This window comes from Danio rerio, chromosome 7 (assembly GCF_052040795.2).
Source record: "Danio rerio strain M-AB ecotype USA chromosome 7, GRCz13ab, whole genome shotgun sequence".
In the NCBI taxonomy this organism is placed as follows: domain Eukaryota; kingdom Metazoa; phylum Chordata; class Actinopteri; order Cypriniformes; family Danionidae; genus Danio; species Danio rerio.
In genome coordinates this window covers 30,989,051-31,011,971 of record NC_141027.1, presented here as the reverse complement: position 1 = coordinate 31,011,971, position 22,921 = coordinate 30,989,051, and the positions used below count along the sequence as shown (strand labels likewise).

Genomic DNA, 22,921 nt, shown 5'->3' with positions numbered 1-22,921 from the left:
TTTTGTACAATATAGTAAAAAAATGGAGGGTTCCACACAATTCCTTCATGTTGTCCCAACACAAATTTATTAGGTTAACGTATTCATTTTACAAATTTAAGTGGATTTAACATAAAAATTAATTTGTCCCCAAAAAAACTTAAGAATTTAGTTTTAAGAATAAGTAGTTTAAACAAGCAGCAAAAGCCATGTTTTTAAGTGTAAGAAAGAGTCTTGAACCTTGCTATTTATGAAGAATGAGGGAGCTTTCACATTTGACCTAAAATATTGTCATTTGTGTCCTGAAGAAAAACGAAGGGCTTTGGGGGTTTGGAACAAAATGAGGGAAAGTAGTTGACAATTTATTTTTATTTTTGAGAGAATTAACCCTTTAATCACTGCATGGCTTTTGAAATATTGTATGGTGAAATAGATTTTACCCAGTTCAGATCTAAACTGATGATAAATTCAGTCGCAGTGTTGAACTGACAGATCGTTGAATTTTCCTTTCTTTTCCTCCATTATGTGTTTCACTAACGTCCAGACTTTGGGGGCATAAAAATAAATTTCATAAAATTAAATTAAATGCAATTTTATAGAAAAGACACATTCGGAACAACCAACTTCTCTTGCACTGGCAGAAAGTATCATAGCTTTTGCCTTGTCTGACCTTATTTGACCTTATTTCAGTCAGAAAAAAAACTCACCATTTTGCAAAATCAATGTCAAGTTACCTGGCAAGTTAGGCTGATCTCTGCGCTGTATATTAATGCAGGATACTTTCCACTAAGATGCCTTTCTTTCATGACAGAAATGAGCATGCTACTTTGGCAGCTGACTCACTTGTGATATAAAATATGCACAAAGTAATTTAATATGCAAACATGCTTTCATTTGAGAACACCATTTACTTCCTGTTCTCCTTCCTTTAACCTCATTTCAACTCTGACACTATGGTTTCCTGTGCATGATCCAGTATCTCCAGAGGCCTTGGGTTGGAAGGGTTTATGGTGGGGTAAGATGAGGTTGAGAACACCTATATCTAGTCAGGGCCCTTTTCATGCCCTAAGAGTAGGCTGAGCAAACTGCTGGCATCGGAATTTACTATTGAGATAGAAATAGGAGTATATACATCATGTAAAACTAAATGATTATTGCTAAGAAAAAAAGATTTAAATATCTACTTACAGTGCTGTCTACAAAAGATACACATGCAGCTGGCCACGCATAACAAACTGAGAGAATGATTTAGCACAAGGACAAACACATCCCAGCTCCCTTTGTTATTAATTAATTTCAAATGGGGAAATGAAGAAAAGAATACACCAGATTTAGTATTTTTAGAAACAAACAAAAGAACAAAGGAACCATGTTGTTGTTTTTCTCTATTTAAATAAATGATTGAAATAAATAGCAATGATATATGAAACAATATTTGTCGCTTCTCAATTATGTACATGTTGATAAATGGAGCAATATCTTGAGCAATTGCAGTGTTTTTTAATATTATTAGTAGTTTAAAAATGCTATGAAATACATTGTTCATACTAATACATTAAATGTAATAAATGATACATTACTGTACTGATACATTAATGTTCATTCATTCATTCATTTTCCGTCGACTTCAATTCATCAGACGTGGCCACAGTGGAATGAATTGCCAACTATTCCGGCATATGTTTTATACAGTGGATCCCCTCTCAACCGCAACCCAGGACTAGGAAACACCCATACACTCACATTTACAAACAGTCATACACTACGGTCAATTTAGTTAATTTAACTTACCTATAGCGCATGTCTTTGGACTGTGGGGGTCACCGGTTGCTGTGAAGCAACAGTGCTAACCACTGGGCCTCCACGCCACCCCATACATTAATGTTGACAAAAAAAAAAGTGTTGCTAAAGGGTATGAATTAAAACAAGGAATTTCCATTTTTGGATTTTTGCAGAAAGTCAACTGAAGGCCCCCTTGAACGTTTGCTTAAGCCCAAATTATATTTTGTTTTTTGATCTGTATTCCATTGTAGGCACATAGTCGCATTCACAGCATTTAAAACTATACTTCATTCGAATTGTTTGCATACAAAAGCATTTAACACACATCCTGGCCTACAAATGTCCATCTATGCATTATGAGTTACAACCCACATAAACATCTGTATTCTTTAATGAAGAGCACAAATGAGAGTACCATCATTTGACATTGTAAAATCCGATGTCAGTTCTGTTTAACTTTTTATCTTCTTACTATATTGTGAATCGACACCCTCAAGGAACTGTTGCCATCTTATGGATAAACTAATTGCAGCAAACAAAAATCAAAATGCCCATATGCAATCTGCATATTCAAGTTTACACGGTTTAAAAAAATCCAGTGGGGTTTAGACTTGTAATTCTGATGACAAAATTCACAAAATGTGCTCTGTTCACTGACCCTTGTGTGCGCATATGTGAAGTATTCTTCAGGCTTTAGGCCCATTGTCACCCCCAGTTGAGAACTATTGATCAAAATATTTTTCATTTCGTTAATTTTCCTTCAGCTTAGTCCCTTATTTATCAGGGGTCACCACAGTGGAATCAACCACCAACTATTGCTAAATAAGGTACTAAGTTGAAGGAAAATTAATTAATGAATTAATTATATATAATAATTTGCTTACAATCGCACATTGTTTTCATTCATTCATTCATTTTCTTTTCAACTTAGTCCATTTATTAATCTGGGGTCACCACAGTGGAAAGAACTGCCAACTTATCCAGCATGTTTTATGCAGCGGATGGCCTTCCAGCTGCATCCCATCACTGGGAAACATTCATACACTCTCATACCATATGGACAATTTAGCTTACCCAATTCAAGTCTTTGGGCTTGTGGGGAAAACCGGAGCACCCAGAGAAAACCCACGTGAACACGGGGGGGACATGCAAACTCCACACAGAAACGCCAACTGATCCAGCCGAGGCTCGAACCAGCGGCCTTCTTGCTGTGGGGAGATTGTGCTACCCACTGCACCACCGTTCAGCCATCACACATTGTATTCATTGTATTTTGGATTTCTATTGTTTACCTTCTCTGTATCTGTATGAAACAGCTACTAGTGGCGGTTGAATTGATTGTTTTGGGAATGCAGGCTAGAGCTCAGCATGATTCCGAAAGTTCAGGAGATCATATGTTTGAGTTTCTTCCAGAGCTGTAAGACTCCAGGAGCCGTCAGCACTTTTCTCAATGTGAGGCTCTAATGACTAAAAAGAAGAGGTGACAGCAGAGCGGCTGAAAGAGTGAGGAGCAGAGAGGGACTGCTGTGTGCTGCGGCCTCATGCCTCACTGCCCTTCTGTCTCTGCCCGCTCTCAAATGCCACAGCACTCTGCCCTTGCTGTCTGGCACTTCCCCCTCACCTGCTTCATCTGTCCTCTGCCTTTTTCCCTGCCCTCTGGACAACTGACATAAATCACTTCTCTGGCCCTGCCTCGTGGCTCAACTTGTACTGAGCTCTTAGCCCAAGACCTCAACCCCTGTTTACTTCTTTTAGCCCCTGGGTGACAGCGAATCCCTTACTGCATCCATGAGGCTGGTGTTCTAATTCTAACAAAGTGTCCACAGGGGCACATTATTCGGAAAAAAATAGGTGTTAGAAAGCACTTTCTGGAATTATAGAATTATCTAACATAGGCTCATTCTGAAAACACAGCCCTATATAGATTTCTGGAGATCATAAATTATGTAGCCAGAAGTATGTATGGCTGCATTTAGTCTTTAAAACAAACACTATGAGGCGGCATGACGCTGTTCCTATTCTTGCTTACCAGCTGACCACTTACTTCCATATGGACAGCTTTCCACTGTCACTAGTTTGTCCAGTAGCTTAACATGTACGTAGGCAGACTTGAGATGCAGAGTGGAGTTGACCACAACGTGAGTGAGCGAGTCCAGCAAAGAATGGTTTCAGAAAGCAGGTAAGACAAAAACAGGGGACAAAACATAAAATAAACAAGTGAATAACAGGGTGAGAATGTGGTAAAATCTGAAAGCGGAGGCGACTGTGCTACCCACTGTGACACCCATATTATAAGAATAGATTATTTAGAATTAAAAGAGTCAAGGCTTTAAAAAATGTAATTTGTATAGGCCTGGAAAATCCAAGTATATTAATCAAATGTAAATAAAAATAATAAATAATGCAACAATTATTTTTTGTAAACGTGAACAATCAAATGAAAAAAAAAATATCCAGTAAATCACAAATATCAGGACGTTATGGAGCAGTATTGCATCCTCTGACCTAAGATTTGCTTAATACTATAATATTAATAAGATAACAGGCAAACTTGGAGCCAAGTAGGTAAAAAAAAAATGATATACACTACCAGTGAAAAGTTTGGGGTCAGTACGATTTTTAAATGTTTAAAATAAAAGCTTCTCCAGCTCACCAAGGCTGCATTTATTTAATAAAAATACAGTACAGATCGTAAAATGTTATTGCACTATAAAATAAACAACTGTTCAAACGTAGTTTATAATTTAATTTAATAATTTATTCCTTCAGAAATCACTATAATATTAATTATTACTGTTGTTATTATTATTATTATCATTATTATTATTATTATTAATGGAAATGGTAATAAAATGACTCAACTGATAACTTGATTTGAAAATACATACAATAAGTAATAAATATTTAATAAATAAGTAAAAAAAAAAAAACGACCCTAAACTTTTGACTGTTAGAGTACATCAATGTATTATATAAAGTAAAATAAATAAAAAATGGCAACTAGTGTGATATTTTATTTGTGGATAATGTAATGAAATTAATTTAATTCTCCCAAATACATCCATGCACAAAAGCAGCAAAGCAAGAAGTGAGGTGAGCATTACCTCATGTATACAGGCAGGAATAGCGCCTTCGCCTTAACAAGGGGGTCGTCAGAATCTGACAGTGTTTCCATGGTGATGGAGAAAATGGATTTTCAGCTGTTCCAGTGGAAATTCTCTCTGGAGAGCTTAGTTTCTCTTTCAAAAACGCAAAAGAGTGGAGCAGAGACAAAAATAGAGATTGACATATGCTCAAGATTGTACTGCGATTATGTCATTTGCAAATGTCTAGTGTGTATGTGTGTGTGTGTGTGTGAGATGGGAGTCCATTAGAATTCTAGCATTTGCACACTTAGTCAATTTAAATCAATGGATAAATGAGGGTCTGAGAATTAAATGGAGAGATGGTTTTACAGATGATCTACTGGAGGGAAAGAAAGACTCCTGGGTGCCATTTCAAAGGTCTCATTGTTGCCATGGCATCAAGACACTGTAGCTGACGGCAAAAATAAACAAATAAATAAATACAAACAGTCTAACATGAGATGAAAAAAAAAAAAAAAGAGTAGAGCATCATACGAATATTACCTCTACACAATTTGATCTCAATTCTTAAAGGAATAGTTCAGACTAAACTGAAAACTGTCATAATTTTATCTGTCAGTCATCAGTTGCATATTTGTACAAACATTCCCTGGAGAAAACTAATTTCTCTTAATAAAAAATTTTATTCATTCATTTATTTATTTTATGATTATTTTATTAGTTTTAGCTACATTTTTACTTATACTATAGTGTAGGTGACATTGGAATAACATGTACAGTAACATGAGAAAAATCTTAATACCACCACATTAACCAACGAGATGAAACCACCAATACACATGGTCATTGTCTTCATGTAGAGATGGATGAAAGTTATAAATCTCAATGTAATTTATAAGAACTGATTTTGAAGTGTGCATATTTATAAAACTGTATATTTATAATTAGATCATTACTACAGTTTAGTTATCAGTCTAGTTTTCTTGGTGATGATAAAGGCTTTACAAATGTCAATGTTTGTCTCTTTATATTGATTTATACAATTAAACGATTAGATGTGGTTTGTAAATAATTTGAAGCTGATATATGAGAACATGTCAATTTTTTTTTTTTAAATTAGTATCACATAGAAATAAAATGTATAGCATTTCCCATTCTCCACAACTTCAAGAGACCATCGGCAGTGATGGATGATCGACACAAACCAAATATTTGAGTAAAAGTACATATTGCCAATTTTTTTTTTTTACTTTATCACTATAAAAAAAATAATTAAATAAATATTTAATATACAATTATATAGAATATATTATTTTATATGTTCTGATTATCAAATTTTTTACTACTACCACTATTTCTTATACTACTAATGATAATTCAAGAGAAAAATTTAAATAAAGTATATCATATTGCCCAGTGTACAAAAACAAACTATGTACTGAACTATATGAACATGCAATACAAAAACATGAGACAAAATGCAAATATACTAATTTTACATCTACAGCTAAAAGAAAGTTTACAAGCACTCAAGCTTAAAGGACTCCTTTTGAGTCAGACTTTTAAATCCAGTGAATCTTTAACTGGAGACTCGCTTTGACCGGATCGTTTCACTTAGGTGAAAAAAAATCCAGTTGACAGATAAACAGTCCAGTGAGAATTTGTAAGCTGATTTACCAGGGTAACTGTTAAGAATCAGCTCCTTCAGTTCAAATAATGAGGAGTATGTTTTTATGTAATCGTTTTTTTATGTAGTTGAGTAGTTTAGAATGTAGTGGCGTAAAAGCTTGCCAAAATACAATAGCTCTGATGAAGGACAGATACTTGAAGCATGCAATATAAAAAAAATGTTGTTATCATTCACCACTGACCACAAGAGAGCATATACTCTCAAATTATCTACAGTACACAACTTTGAGTGACAATTGTGCCAATACTATCTGGCATAACTTTATGAACTTTACACAAAAGAAACAGAGATAAAGCAGTTTTACACTCGAATATGTTGGCTAACACATTTCTTTAAAACCTATAGTCTGCTTTTTAGGAACGTCAGACAGCTTCCTTTTTTCCATTGTGCAAGGCCAGGATATTTACAAAAATTTATTTAAATTCATGTTCTTTGGGATCTTCTCTTGCTTGAAATCTAACCCTGAGCAATGTCATTTTGTTTGCTGCTTACAGCGATTAATTTAGCATCCTCCTTTTGTTTATTTTAGCTGTTTACAGCATCAGTCCTGGTTCTGAATGAATGCCAATGCCAGGAGCTGGAAGGAGGGGGTATATTTCTGCTGCACCAGCCACTTCTGCATTGGTTTATCAAGGTCAGCCAATAAGCCCAGAGCCAGAGCCTGTGGAGGAAGAAACCTGAACCAGCACAGCGTCACAGCACGGCCCACACAAATCATAGCAATATGGCTCGCTCCGTAGCTCCAGGAGATAGGAGACGGTGCCCTGTTTCAAAACTAAAACCAAACTTTTTGTGTTTAGTTTAAACGAGGGCTTTTCTGGCTGATGTTAACTTTTTAGCAGTGTTGATTAAAATAGAGGACTTTGAAATGTCCTCTTAAACTAAACCAAAGTCACCAACAAAGTAAACCAATAGTGAAATATGTTTTCCTCAGCACTGTGATTTACATCTGGTTCTATAGTTCTATGTTTCACATCTAGCTGGTTCTATGGATTGGTTGTTTACTGAATCTGGAAATATAACAGGTGCCATCAAAAGTGAGTTTGCAGGTGCATTAATGAGTTATTATTTCATCACCCTGGTGTTGTTCCAAAGCAAGATGCCCAAACACAAAAACATTTAAGACTTTAAAAAATGCTTGTGCTCGTCCATAAAATGCAATGAACTTTGATCTGCATCAAGACCTTTAAGTGGTTGTGCTAACAAGAAATGTGCCATCATTTTTTGTAGTAATAGCAAAATCAGAAGGCTGTCCTTCATTTTGACACATTCATTTTAGTAGGCTAAGCCTAGTTTTATTAGAGTAAATTATTCAATTGAGCAGTCCACAACAACACGGTAGCAACACTTAACACATCACAGAAACTTACTGAATGGCTTGCTTTCACTTTCAAATCCCAATTAAGCAGACTTTTACAAGTTTGCAGACCCACACTGTTTTTTTGTTTTTTTTACTTTTTAGTTGAATCAATAAACTGCCATGACTTTTACTTTACTCTGTTTATGCTAGTGAACTGTAAAAAAAAATCCTGGTTTCCTTAAATTTTTAAGCTGAATTAAATTAATCTTATTCGTCCACTGAACTTATATTATCTTATGTGTAACTTATAAAATTAAGTTAGAACATGATTAACTTAGTTTAATAAGTTACAATGAACTAAAAACATATGCTCTCAAGACTAATTGATCATATAATTGTTTACAGTGTGCTGTGTGTCCATTAAGCTCCATTAATGGAGCAGTTCGCTTCAATTCAATCATCAGAGAAGTCATGTATTGTATGTCATCAGAGAGACCAAAGTGTCTGTCATTTTCAGTATTAATTAAGCATTTTGAGGCTACAATGAGAAAAAATTAAACATTTGCAAATAAATTGTTTTAGAAAAAGATTTACTGTACTGTACAGCATGGTTTTAGAAAATAGGGTGAAAGAAAGCAATCATACAGAGAAACTATTAGCGATTACTTCTGGAGATCTCTTCCAATCCACAAGCTGTTACATAATTCAATAATTTCATAACATTTCTGTGGTCTTTTCTGAAATGCCTTACTAAAGCATGCACTCTCTAATGTTTGCCTGTGTGGTCGGATCGATAAGGCTGATTAAAGCCTGAGCCACATCAGTGCACACATGAGACCTATCAATAATCGCACTTCAACCAGTCAGGCAGAACTACCATAGAAAGAAAAGCACTCTGAAATTTAAAGCTTAAGGGAGCTGGAATGAAATGATATGGGGCCCTAATCCATCACAGCCCACTCTTGATTTAACCTAGCCAGAACAAATGACCTTTTCTAGCTTTAAGTGATATACCTAATCTTAAACTGAACCAAAATAATAAATAAAGAGTGCTACTTTAGAAGAGTGTAAAGTCTATATATATATAAAAATATAATATATTATAAATATAATAATTTATATAAAAATATAAATGTATATATATATATATATATATATATATATATATATATATATATATATATATATATATATATATATATATATATATAAATAATGGTACTACATCAGTAATTCTTCACAATGTTACATTTATTTTTTATTTTCACTTAAATTGATAAATCAGTCATTATTAATTGGAAATTTAATTGTGCAAACTCTTATCATACAGTTTTGATATAAAGTTTACGCACAAGTTTTCACTAAAATTACATTTTACATTGGATTACCTATGGCTGAGTCAGCTAGCAGTAGCGGGCTGTCCACATCCACATCTTTTCCATACCCAAGTTCTTTATTTCCAATGGAGGAGCGCGGCTTGTGCACACATGTAGGGAGCAACACGCACAAGTGCATGACGGGCTCACGCCTTCCAGTCACAGACAGTTGAAAACATCTCACGCTCTTGCAGTGAGAGTTGTGTTTGCCTTTCAGTGCAATTTTAAACAAAAAATGTATTAAGCTAATTATTACAAATTATTAAAATGTACATGTAAGTACACAGATGATAACGTTCGAGGTTACAGAAGTAACCCTTCGTTCCCCGAGGAGGGGAACGGAAGTGCCATGAAATGGGAGGATTCGGATCAGAAGCCGCTTGTCTGGAGAGTATTGAACGGGCCAATGAATGAAATTAATTGGCAGCGTAAGCTTGCGCAGGTGTGCGGCATAGGCAATTAGCCCAGCATATAAGCGCACCTGAAGCCAGCAGACGCTATCCTTTTAAGCTGAAGATCCTTTCAAACAGCTAAGGGACAGTCATTATGGCGACGGAGTATGGCACTTCCGTTCCCCTCCTCGGGGAACGAAGGGTTACTTCTGTAACCTCGAACGTTCCCCTTCGGTTGGGGAACTTCAATGCCATGAAATGGGAGAAGTATGGAAAGCGCCATAATGACTGCACCTTACCAACACCCCCGATGAGGAGATAGTCAAGCAAGCGTGACGCACCCACATCATGGGGGGCGCGGTCCTCCAACGTGTCCCTGGCCCTAATTTATCCTACTTCAACAGAAGTTTACGGATTTAGATATATTTTTTGGGAAGTCGTGAGCATCTAGATAATTCTAGGAAATACGACAGTACGTTGGGAAGCGTGCAATCCCGATAGGGAGGACGCTGCGGAGGCCATCCGTTACCCAAGGGGGGGATAGATGGCAGAATTTACATATGGACTAGCCCTAAAAGGGGGAGTACGCATAGCAAAAGAGTGGTTAGCGGGGAGGGAAGACACGGGTCCGCCCAGGGGGGGGGGACTTAACCGTGGCGGAATAAGCATATGGGATCGCCTAGTGGGGATCACGCATAGCAGGCACCTTTACCCAAAACGCGGGCTGACCAGCGGGCAGACCTACAACGTAGTGGGCCAGCAAGTGACTCCTCCGCTGAGTCAGTGCTGGGGGCCACGGAGGAATCTGCAGGGCTCACCTGATGGGGAACTTAACTGACAGATAAAAAGGCGCACCTATCTCCGTGTTAGGGAAAATGGCGCAGCAAGCGTGTTTCAACACCCTACCGAATTGTTTCCTCAATCACCAAGGGTTACCTAATACCCTTGAGGAAACCGGCTCCACTCGCAGATTGTAAAACCTTGCAAATGTGTTGGGTGTCACCCAGCCCGCAGCTCTACAGATGTCTGTTAGAGGGGCGCCGCGTACGCGCGCTCGAGAGGATGCGAAGCTCCGAGTGGTGTGCGCACGCGCTCTCGGGGGACGCGGCTCATCTCGGCTCTGATTGTGAAAGAAAGGCATCCACAATCTAGTGGGAACTTATTTCGGTACGGCACTTCCCTGCTGCCGACCGCTATAACAGACGAAGAGCTGCTCAGATGATCTAAACTCTGAGTGCGGTCCGGATAATACGCAAAACGCGAACTGGACAATAAAGAAGGGCTGGGTCTGCCTCCTCCGAGGGCAGCGCTTGCAGGCTCACTACCTCGTATTAAAACGGAGTGGTAGGAACCTTGGGCACATATCGCGGGCGGGGTCTCAGGACGTGAGAGAAAGCCAGCCCAATTACAGGCACGAGTCACTGACCGAAAAATGCCTCCGGGTCCCCGACCCTCTAATCGATATCAACGCGACCAGCAGAGCTGTCTTCAGGGACAGAAGATACTGAGTCGAGGATCGAAGGGATCTGACGCGGCTTGTGTAGCGAGGGCGAGATCCTAAGAGGGCATGAGAGGAGGCGGGGATTAATTCGCTTAACGCCCCTGAGGAACCGGATGATGAGGTTATGCGTTCCCACGGTGCTGCCAGCCACCGCGTTATGAGAGCGGAGATGGCAGCCACGTAACCTTGAGTGTGGAGGGCGACAGCCTGCTCTCCAACTTCTCTCGGCGTAAAGAAAGCACAACGCTGATCTGGCAAATTACGGGGGTCTTCTCAGCGAGAGACACACCATTCAGTGAATAGACTCCACGTCAGGGCATAGGCGCGCTCGGGGAGGGGGCTCTAGCCCGAGTGACGGTATTAGCCACCGCAATCGGAGGTTACCCAAGTCTTCCTCGCGTCTAAAAATCTCCAAAGATCGGCGAGGGTGCCAGGTGGTGCCCTGTCCCTGAGAGAGTAGGTGCTCTCTCGAAGGGACTGCCAGGGGAGGGCTATCGCGAGGGAGAGCTCTGACATCCAGGTCCGGTTGAGCCAGAGGGGCGCAACCAGCAACCTGTTCCTCGTCCTCCCTGACCTTGCACAGTAACTGCGCGAGCAGGCTCACTGGGGGAGACGCGTATTTGCGCGTGCCACGAGGCCAGCTGTAAGCCAGTGCATCCGTGCCGAGAGCACTCGGTCAAGGAAAGAACAACTGGCAATGAGGGATCTCGGGGGAAGCAACAGATCGATCTGGGCTTCCCCGAATCGCGCCCATATCAGCTGAACAGACTCGGGATGGAGTCTCCATTCTCCAGGACGCAAGGCTGCCGTGAGGGCGCATCGGCTGCACGGTTGAGCTTGCCTGAATATGAATGGCGTGCAGCGATTTCAGCCGCGGATGACTCCAGAGGAGCAGACGGCGGGCGAGCTGAGACATGCGGCGAGAGCGCATACCCCCTATACGGCTGATATACGCCACCGCCGCCGTACTGTCCGTCCTGACCAGCACGTGTTGCCGCTCCAGCACCGGAAAAAAACGGTGGAGAGCGAGGAACACTGCCAACAGCTCCAGGCGATATGCCAATGCAACTGGGTACCTTTCCACAGGTCCGCAGCCGCATGCCCGTAACGCACAGCCCCCCAGCCCGTGTTGGAAGCGTCTGCTGAAACGACAACAAGACTGGACGCCTGTTCTAGAGACACCCAGGCCTGTAGGAACGAGGGGTCGCTCCAAGGGCTGAGGGCACGGCGACACAGCGCAGTAACAGAGACTCGGTGTGCGCACGCGTGCCATGCGCGTCTGGGGACTCGATCGTGAAGCCAGTGCTGTAGTGGTCTCATATAGAATAATCCGAGCGGCATGAAGTGGCTGCGGATGCCATATGCCCCAGGAGCCTCTGAAATAGTTTCAGTGGGACCACTATTTTACTGTCGAGCTCTCTCAGACAGTACAGCATCAGCTGAGCGCGCTCTCCGGAGAGGCGCGCTGCCATGGTGACCGAGTCCAGCTCCAGCCCGAGAGAAGAGATCCTCTGCACGGGGGCGAGTTTGCTCTTTTCTCGGTTGACCTGAAACCCCCACAGGTGGAAGTGCCAGAGCACTTTGTCTCTGTGCATAATCAATTGCTCCGAGAGAGGGCAAAAATCAGCCAGTCGTAAAGAATCGAGTATGCAGATGCCCGCGAGCCGAAGGGGCGCTGAGGCACCCTCCGCGGGCTTGGTGAGGACCCGCGGAGACAGAGAGAGCCCGAAGGGGAGGGCTTTGTATTGCCAAGCTCGACCTTCAAACGCAAACCGCAGAAACTGACGGTGGCGAGGAAGAGTGGAGACATGGAAATACGCGTCCATCAGGTCTAATGCTGCAGACCAACCCAGAGGACGAACGCACCGGAGGATGCGCTTCTGCGTGAGCATTCTGAACGGCAGCTTGTGCAGGCAGCGGTTCAAAACGCGCAGATTGGCCGTGACCCACCACTCTTTTTGGGCACGATGAAGTGTGGGCTGTAAAACCCGCACTCCATCTCGGCTGGAGGGAGCGGCTCGATTGCATCCTTCGCCAGGAGGACAGCAATCTCTCGCAAGACAGGGGCGGACAGGGGGCTGACCCTGGTGAATACACACCCGAGACTTGGGGGGCCGTTTCATGAACTGAATCGCATAGCCGAGTCTGATTGTGCGTATGAGCCACCGCGAAGAGCTGGCCCACGCTAACCAGGCAGGCAGAGCTCTCGGTAATGGACTCATCGCTACAATCGCTGACGTACCAGCAGTGGGGCAGCGCGGAGTGGGTGTGCTGATCCGGGAAGCGCGCGGGTCCCACGTAAATGCTGGAGGTGAGATATTTGCTCTCACTCCGTACCCGAGCTCCGGAGGGGAGGCTCGAGGGGTGGGAGAAAGGAGACCGTCCTCCCAGCGCTCGTGAGCCACTGGCGAAACGCACCGAATCTGCAAGCTAGAAAGCATAGCGTCCCAGACTGGCAGATTTCGGGCTGTCACATCCGGGAAAGTGGAAAAGTGCTCTTTCATATTTTCATGGCAGTAAAAAGTGCCGTTGGAAATGGAGCCCCGCCCTCCAGCGGGGAAAGAGCAAGTTCCCTCTTCTCCAGATGGCCTGTCCCAGGGGCGCTTCGCGGTCCGTTGCCGGACTTAGCGGCGTTCTGGGCAGGGGGGCTGCCTGCTTCCGAGGTGCCCGACGCGCTCGCTTTGCCGGAGGCGTGTGCGGGGGCGGAGCAGCTCTCGTAGGCGGGCGCCTTCGGCGAGGAGCAGGTATGAATGGCACGGCGGGCGGAGCGGGCTACGGACCGCCGATAAGACATCACCCACCAACTGCTCTCTCACCGCCTTGAATTCCTGGGTGAATTCACAGACAGTGTCGCCGAACCTGGCTGGGGATATGGGGAAGTCAAGAAAGCGAACTTTGTCGACTTTGCGCATATCAGCCAGGGGTGGCGCTCCTGGACCACTAATGTGGACATCGTCCTCCCCAACGCACACGCAGCGGACTCAGTAATCCGAAGAGCTAAGTCGGCGGCGGTGCGAAGCTCGTAAGCCTGGGTTGGACCCACCCTCATGCAGCTCGGCCAGCGCCTGCGCTTGGTAGCGCTGGTAGGTGGCTATCGCATGCAAGGCGGAAGCAGCCTGGCCCGCAGCTATGTAAGCTCTAGCTCCGAGGGAGGTAGATAACTTACAGGCTTTGGATGGGAGACGAGGCGGACCCCGCCAAGAAGAGGCGCCGCGCGGATTTACCGCCATCGCGCACTCAACCTGAGGAATCGCCACATAGCCCCTGGCTGTTCCACCGTCAAGAGTGGTTAGGGTGGAGGAACACGCAGCACGAGCAGAAAAAAGTGCTTTACAAGACCGCGTGAGCCTACTGTGCACCTCCGGGAAGAAGGGAACGCCCCTCTAGTCGGTCCAGCTGTGGAGCTGGGGGATAAACCATCTCCAACCCACGGCCAAAGCAGCCCGGGAAAGCACGGCTAACATGTCCGTTTCAGGATCCGTAGTGACAGCGCTCACCAGCCCGAAGGGGGCGAGCGGGTCTGGATCATCATCGGACAATGAAAGCCCACCCTCCGATGCCGCGGAGGACATCTGATCTCCGGTGTCAGCGAGTGTGAGAGCTACCATCTGGTTAGACGGATCACTCCCACTACCCGAAGCTTGGATGGAGCGCCGTGAGGAGCGAGAGGTCCGCGAGCCCGTGGGCGGCGGATTATCTCCCGCTGAAACCCTCAGATCTGCCCGAGCGCCCGCTGCTTTTTTAGAACAGGAGGCAACTGGGGTGGCTCGCTCTCTTGCGAAAGTTGGCCGCGATCTTAGCTGTGCAACGGTCATGGCATCGCAATGACGACATGAACCGCCCGCGAGCACCGCATTAACATGCTGGACCCCCAAACATGCAATGCAGTGATCGTGTCCATCATCCGGAGCCAGGAAACCCCCGCATCCAGAAACGCACAGTCGGAGCGCCATCCTGAAAAGGACGTGCTGCACGACTGTGTTGCTCTTTTAGGAAAGTTGCAACAATACGCACCGCTCTGGAGGACCGGACCCAAAGAACCGCAGGCAAGGGAGAAACCCAGCTCGACCGTCTGCCACCGCGAAGACCCACTCTGGACCGGGAGACACACTCGTTCGCTCTGAAGTGCTTGAACAGCAAGAGGAACCCTCATCGACTCACTCAGAAAGGATCTGAAGCGAAAAGGATAGCGTCTGCTGGCTTCAGGTGCGCTTATATGCTGGGCTAATTGCCTATGCCGCACACCTGCGCAAGCTTACGCTGCCAATTAATTTCATTCATTGGCCCGTTCAATACTCTCCAGACAAGCGGCTTCTGATCCGAATCCTCCCATTTCATGGCACTGAAGTTCCCCAACCGAAGGGGAACAACAGTTCATTTAAATACTTAGCTAACATATAACTTAGATTTGCATCAACCAAAAACTATTTTTATTTATTCTTTTTTTAATTCATTTATTCATTGTTCTGTCATTTATTTTCAGTGTAAAATTATTACTTATGCTTAAAATAAAAAAATTTTTCACTTATTTTAAGTTCAAAGAGAGAAATGCACTAATGCTTTTTTTATTATTATTTTGTTCTTTATTATTTGATTACTGAGCAGCAATAAAACACTTTAAAACATGAGTTTTCATGTAAATTTCTAAACTAGTGGTGTTTTGAAACAAATTAATGCATAATAATTGTGATAACCGTGAAGTAGTGATTATTTTTTAGACTATAATCGTACAACCAAAATCTATAATTGCGGCATCCATACATCAGGTAAAAAAAAAATATATATATATATATATATATATATATATATATATATATATATATATATAATTATTATTTTTTTTTTTGGCATGAATTATCCCTGAGTCAGCAATTTGCCATTGAACTCAAGAAAAAAAAAAGAGAAATGGAATACCAAATCAGTTTCTTCCAAGAACTCATTACATAAGCTGTTCAGATGACTTCACATGTCAAGTGAAACTTTAAAGATTCAAGAAACTAGCTGGATCCTTAAAGTAAGTACAGTAGTGAGATGAGGGAACGTTTTCATATTTATTTGTCACCCACCTCTCTCTTTTTTACTTACTTACATTTAAGTTTAATATAGGATCTGGCAGCAGCAAGCCTACACTCAGCAAATATACAGCAACAGACTCGCTAGCGGTCTACTCAAGGACATCCCATTAACAAACGCAAGGATTTGACTGACAAGATGTTGATCCAATCGCAAACGTCCCCAGGAGTTTCTGCCGGTTCCCCCCGCGGTCCCTGAGTCACTTGCACATTTCACAAACATGGCCTCTCAGCCAGCATCAGTCAGGAACTATTTAGTGGCGCTCTGAAAAATCTCATCGGTTTGTCCCCTAACGGCCAGGAGTGGAAAGGGTAACCTAATGCAGGCTGACAGTCCTCTTCTCACCGTCCATACTTTTGCCTCCTTTTCTTTCCTTCCTTAGTCTAAGGTGCTTTGTGCTATGTGCTTTGCAGTGAATCTGACATTTGGTTAGCATGAAAGTCTTTGACAAAAGAATGCAAACTTACTGTGGTTCAGAGCCAAATAATACAATGGCCGCATCTTAATAAGAATTAGCATGCAGAATTGGGATTAGTGTCTCTCAAATCTAGGGCTGCCCCCAAATAGTCGACTAAACTTTAGTCGATATGAAGAGGGCTTGGTCGAATACATTTTCATTAGTCGGTTAGTTGCAAAAAAAAAAATCACGTGAAATTACGCAATCAAGGGCTGCGCAGTCAGTGTGTGACATCAGCAACGAGAGATCAACGCCTAACGCCTACACTGTATCCCTTCCACATCCACTCCATCAGAGCGCATCTTTTCAAAGGCCGGCTTCATTGTGAACACGTCGAGAAGCTCCCTTCTTCCCAGCAATGTGGACAAGCTGGTGTTCCTCTCACATAATATGAAAAAAATAAAATCGAATTGAAAGCTTAGATAAGAATGCTTAATTTCCTTTTTGTAGTGTTTCTGTTTGCTATCCGTTAGGCTATATATATATATATATATATATATATATATATATATATATATATATATATATATATATATATATATATATATATATATATATATATATATATATATATATATAAAAACGGGTATTTTATTTTTATATCGGGTAGGCTATACAAATAAATAAATACATATTATTTTTATTTTTTCGTTTTTATATAATGCAGAAGTTGTTTTTTATTCTGTTAGAAAAATTAGTCTGATGTTTTTGATTTGTTGTTTCAGGTCAAGACTCATTCGTCGTCTTAAAGACAGTTTGTGGCTTTGCTCTAATATTTTTTATTTGTGTTCTTTAAATTATTTGTTCCACATTTTGTCGTAAATATAGTTGTTCTAAACAATTCAATTATAATTAGGCTGTTAATTTGTTTGCTGCCTTCTTTTTTTATTCTAAGTTTTGGCGTTGTGCGATGTGCATATATTAAGTTGTTCAGTTTTGTTAATTTTCCTTTTGAACAACATAAAAATTATATAAATTTAAATTTTCCACTGTATTTTATACCAAACTGCGTTTTTGCTACAGTATTTATTTTTTTATTTATTTATTTTTTTGCCTAGTTTTGTACTAGGCCTAAGTTGCTAATAAGTTTATTTGATTTATTTTAAAGAACGAATTTTAGTTTATTTTATTAAAAACTTTTTTTTTGTTTGTTTGTTTGTTTGACATGTAAATGTTACAGTTTGTATTTTTGATAATAAATTATTAAAATGCAAAGGCAGTCTGATTGCTGTTTTTATGTCATAATTAGCCTATAACGTTCTGGTCACTGATTTTTGTGTGTAAGCACTGTATTTAAACGCTTTACTATTCCGTTTTAAGCGCTTAATTTTTGTTTTGAATGCGCTAATATCATGCTTTAGCATTTTCTTTCACGTGGAAGTGTTAAACTTCAACTTGAACTATATTCCTAGTATATACGCAAGTTATTATATTAATATCATAAATGAACGATTATTTGATTAATCGCTAAAATGCAGGAATGTTAGTCGACTAGGAATATCTTTAGTCGGGGGCAGCCCTACTCAAATCCTAATGCATTGAATAATAACATGTGAAAGGTGGATATACAATACTATTTTTGGTAGATTATAACTAATATTACCATTAATATACATTTTTCTAGTAAATGGGATGACTGTGAAGCTGCAGTTCTTTTAAATAGACAATGCAACCAAAAATAAAACTTGACTTCAGTATTTTTTCTACTAAGGATGTTAATGGTTTTGGTTAACAGTTTCCAGTTTTCTTCAAAATATCCTATTCTGTGTTAATCCCAATAATGAAACTCAAATAGGCTTGGAACCACTGAAGGGTGGGTAATTAGTGAGTATCTTTATTTTTAGGTAAACTATCCCTTTAACCTTAAAGAAAAAGAGCCTGTGCTATCAACATGCAAGTTTATCAGGGTACACATGGGGTCTTAAAATGTCCTAAATTTCAAAAACAAAACTGTAGGCCTTAAAAATTCTTAAATTCACTGAAATATTGCGTTGTATGTCTTAAATAATTTTAAACAGGTCTTAATTTTCCTCTGTCCAAGTAAAGCTACCCAATTAGGCTAACATCCATTTAATCACCAACACTCCATCTAAATAAAATCAGGGAAAGACAACTTAAAACAATTACACAGTTCCTCATGATTATAACTGAGCAATGTATACCTTTACGTTATCTTTCATTCATACAAAAACTATTTACAGAAGTAAGGGGGAGTACATATAATCTTTATAAAAAGACATGAATTTAGAAATAATCCTTAGTGTTTAGCCCTGTGTAAGTCTAAAATTTTACTCATAATAGTCCTAAAAGGGTCTTTAAAAGTCTAAAATTTGACTTGATGAAACCTGTAGAAACCCTGTTTTTGATGCAACATGACTCGAACATGCTGAACTAATGATCATTTAAAAAAATAAAACATCCCACCTAAAGCAAAGAGCATTATTTAGACCATCATTTTTAAGTGTGTGAATTGGTAAGCGGCCAATTTATAAAGAGAAACGAGGGCTCAAACTCAGAGCCGATATAATGGAGTGAATGTGAAGACATATAATTGTCTTAATTGTAAAATCAAATCAAATAATTGTAAAATCACATTTTTAAGGGGGTTTCAATATAGTTCTTATCAGGCTTTCACTGCATTTCTGATGTGCACATGGGTTTACTTGTCATCAAATAATGTGAACACGAGTATTCCTAAAAAGGGTACGGATGCAGCAAGTTCCAGCATGGATCACTTCTTGTGTTAACAAACATTCTAATTCATGGAAGTGAGCTACGATGACACATTGTTCAAAATGAATTTATGCATTTCCTCGCTTTCCTTTCTTACATTTCACTTATGATTACAGAAACATAATCTTTTGGTAACACATTTTAGACAAACAAACACCCACACTTACAGACAAATCTGAACCCTGTGAGTTACTTGGATCTTTCTCAAACACTCTGCTGTCCTATAGACTCCAGGTTTACCTATTTTTTATATTTGGTCAAAAGAAAACTGGTGCTCTGACTGACTCTGATTTCTCCCAAAGTTTGTTCACCACTTTCCTTTTGGTGGATTTTTGGTTCCTTGCTACTAACCATGCTTCCATTCACCTATTTTTATTTGCATTTTGGAATATTGCATAAAAAACTGCTTAATGAAAACCCCCATATGCATATACATTTTAAAAATATGCATAAAAACATATGCCCACAACTGAAAAGATCAACTTCTTAACTGATAAGAAAAAATGTGCATGAATTACAACAGAAAGCTAATTTATTAGCAAATAAATTCCAGCATGCACATCAAAAAAACTCATGTGGTTTTGTTTAATAGATTTTGTGATAACAAAAATGGGCAAGATTGGACACATTAATGGTAGACACACACCGACCACATTGTTAAAAATCTAAAATGTTGTTTTGATCATTCTAAAACCCCTTTAGCCAATGTCCGTCATCAAAGTGGTTCAGTGTTATGACCTTCAAGAACTATCTTGAGTAGCTGCTCTCCCAAAGAATGATCTTGAACCTCTAAAAGCCATTCATTGTATTTTGTCTTCATCTTCTGAGGCCCAAGAAATTTCTTATATAAGAAAAAAATATTTTTGTTCTCTTTGACATTGTATGGAAACGGTGCTTTAATCGTAAATGTTTTAAGCAATAATCCAGTTTTGTATCTTTAATATCTTTGAATTAGAGCGTAGCTACTGTCACCTCTGGCTTCTTCGTTGGGCTCAGTGGAGCTTCTCTTAAGTGAATCATCCTTGATCAATGACATTTTATTAAACTAAACAATGGCGCAGTGGGTAGCACGCTCGCTAAAAAGAAAAAGAATGAATGAATGAACTGAGCTTTAATTTAACTACAACTGCATTCTCCCACAGGCCTGCTCCTTGCCTGATATGCTGGAATATTCCACAATCTGAAATATTATTATGGCATTTTTTCATTTTCTTCTTCATCTACATTTAAGCTGCCTTGACACAATTTACATTGCAGGCCTGTAGGCAAGGCGGGGTCGGGCGGTTCGAAAGACCCACCCCTCACTGACAGGTCCAGAATTTGTCCCATATGTGAGATCATTTGTCCCATTTTGACTGCTATGCCATAATAAATTGTGATATAACGTATAGAAGAAGGCTTTAACACCAAGTGTAATCCTCTGTTGGCTGTCGCTAAAAGAGTGACTGACCAAAATTGAATGTGCTGGCCAGTGTGTTAAATAAATTAATGATATTCAAATGGCAATATGCTAGTTTTAAATTTAAACTTTTAACAGATTCCTATTTTTTCTAATAATATATGATGTACTAAATTTTGTATTTAAAAAATAAGTATTGTTCTCATATTTCTTCATTCTAAATCTTTGTTTTTTTCTTTAAATTCTTTAAATTTGTTTTTGGTAAATCGAAAAGTGTGGTTATGATGACCATCCAACCAGCTAATCCAGTAAAAAAAAAATTGTGCTTAGAATGTCACTATAATGCAACATACTAATATTTTTCTAATTTAAAATATTCAGGCAAATAACTGCAAAAAGGTCCACTTTTTAAGAAAAAAGAACCACCTCTTTCACCAGGCTGGCTACGGGCCTCACTGTAAATGCACAATGAAAATAAAGATTTATTGATTTGACATGCTTTTCTGTGGTGTTGCTTTGAAAACCTTTCAAAATCAAAAGTACAGAATACGTTCAATCAAATGTTTTGGCCTTGGTGAAAAATCTGTCCACCGCTACAGACAAATCTTAGAACTTAATGCAAAATTAATTTAGGCATGGGCAGCACGGTGGCGCAGTGGGTAGCACAATCGCCTCACAGCAAGAAGGTCGCTGTTTCGAGCCTTGGCTGGGTCAGCTGGCATTTCTGTGTGGAGCATGTTCTACCCATGTGAGTGTGGGTGTTTCCCAATGTTGCGTTGCATCTAGAAGGGCATGCACTGCGTAAAAACATGTGCTGGATAAGTTGGCGGTTCATTCTGCTATGGAAACCCCTGAACAATAAAGGGACTAAGACGAAAAGAAAATGAAAGAATGAATGAATGAATGCATTTTGGCATCAACGGTGAAGCTGGAAAGATAACCATAACAAGACAGTTCTTCTCCAAGCAAGGTTTTGCACCTTGAACTGAGTTTGAGCAAATCAATTATGGAAGTATTTAGCTCACGATAAACCAAAGTCTAAATTACGCACCTTCTTGTACTCCTGGATCTTTTTATCAGTCTTTAAGTATGCTCTAAACCCAAACACTGGGAACAAACATGTGTCTATATAAACACGGGGACACTGAACAAATAGAAGAACTGGAGCTCAGAAAAGCGTTCAGACTCTGCCAAGTTAGAGCTGGAGTCTTAAACTGTAAAACTGCTGAAGGGATGACGGGAGATCAAAGCGTTGGAAAGCAGAGCACCATATACAGTAAGAGCTGGATTAAAGGAACAACGTGAATTGAGCAGAACAGCGTTTGCTGTGTGTTTGGACAAGACTGTAGCTGTTTAGTGAGGCCAAAATGAAACAGACCCTACACTTGAGCACGAACTGAGAGAAAGCAGATAGAGATAAATCAGACAGAGCACTGGCTGCCCGTTCCCCAGAATACAAAAAGACAAGGATTTGGATAATTCCAAAATAGACTAGCATATTATAAATGTAACATCATACATACCATGTATTGTGTTATATACAGTGCTTGCTGACTGTATTTTCATTTTTTGTCCAACACACAAATAAAACATCCTATTTGAGAAATACTATACAGTGTTTTATATCTACAATTACCTCAGTCATTCGCTTAATAGGCAGAGATGCTGGACAAATGTTCCCACTGGTTGACCGGTCCAGCTGGTCAAAGGTCATCACACCTTCATCCGCCAGACCTGACAAGGGCTCCCACATCCCCAGGTGCAATAACTGCTGTAGCAAACATCGGGACATGTTGCTGCAAATAGTACCCGGCAGCTGCCCGTATACGTTTTGCTTTTCTTCCTAAATGGGCAGAACAAAAAAAAAAATGTTCTTTTCAAATAAATATTAAACTCTGTCTGTACCTAGAGTTGTAAATGCTGTTACTTTGTATATTTCTGAAGTATAAAGTGTGATAATAGAATATATGAGATTGACGTACTGTACTAATAATAGTATAGAAAAATTTAGGATACAAACAAATGCTTTGTTTGGCAAGGCAAGATTAACAATATACTACATTTTATAAGCAATGGTGATTCAAAGTACTTAGCATAGACAAGAATAAAAGAAACAAGAAAATAAAAATGATAATAAAAAGATAAAAACAGAT

General features: G+C 40.4%; 1 protein-coding gene and 1 long non-coding RNA gene across 3 annotated transcripts in view; one reads left to right on the top strand and one right to left on the bottom strand.

Moving 5' to 3' along the window:
- The window catches only part of apba2b (amyloid beta precursor protein binding family A member 2b), a 246,004-nt gene that overhangs the window by 61,064 nt on the left and 162,019 nt on the right, over positions 1-22,921 (bottom strand). The window lies entirely within an intron of this gene.
- LOC147836010 (uncharacterized) lies at positions 306-8,424 on the top strand. The gene is made up of 2 exons (XR_015495813.1): positions 306-3,940; positions 7,067-8,424. It is a non-coding gene; the product is annotated as an uncharacterized LOC147836010 (long non-coding RNA).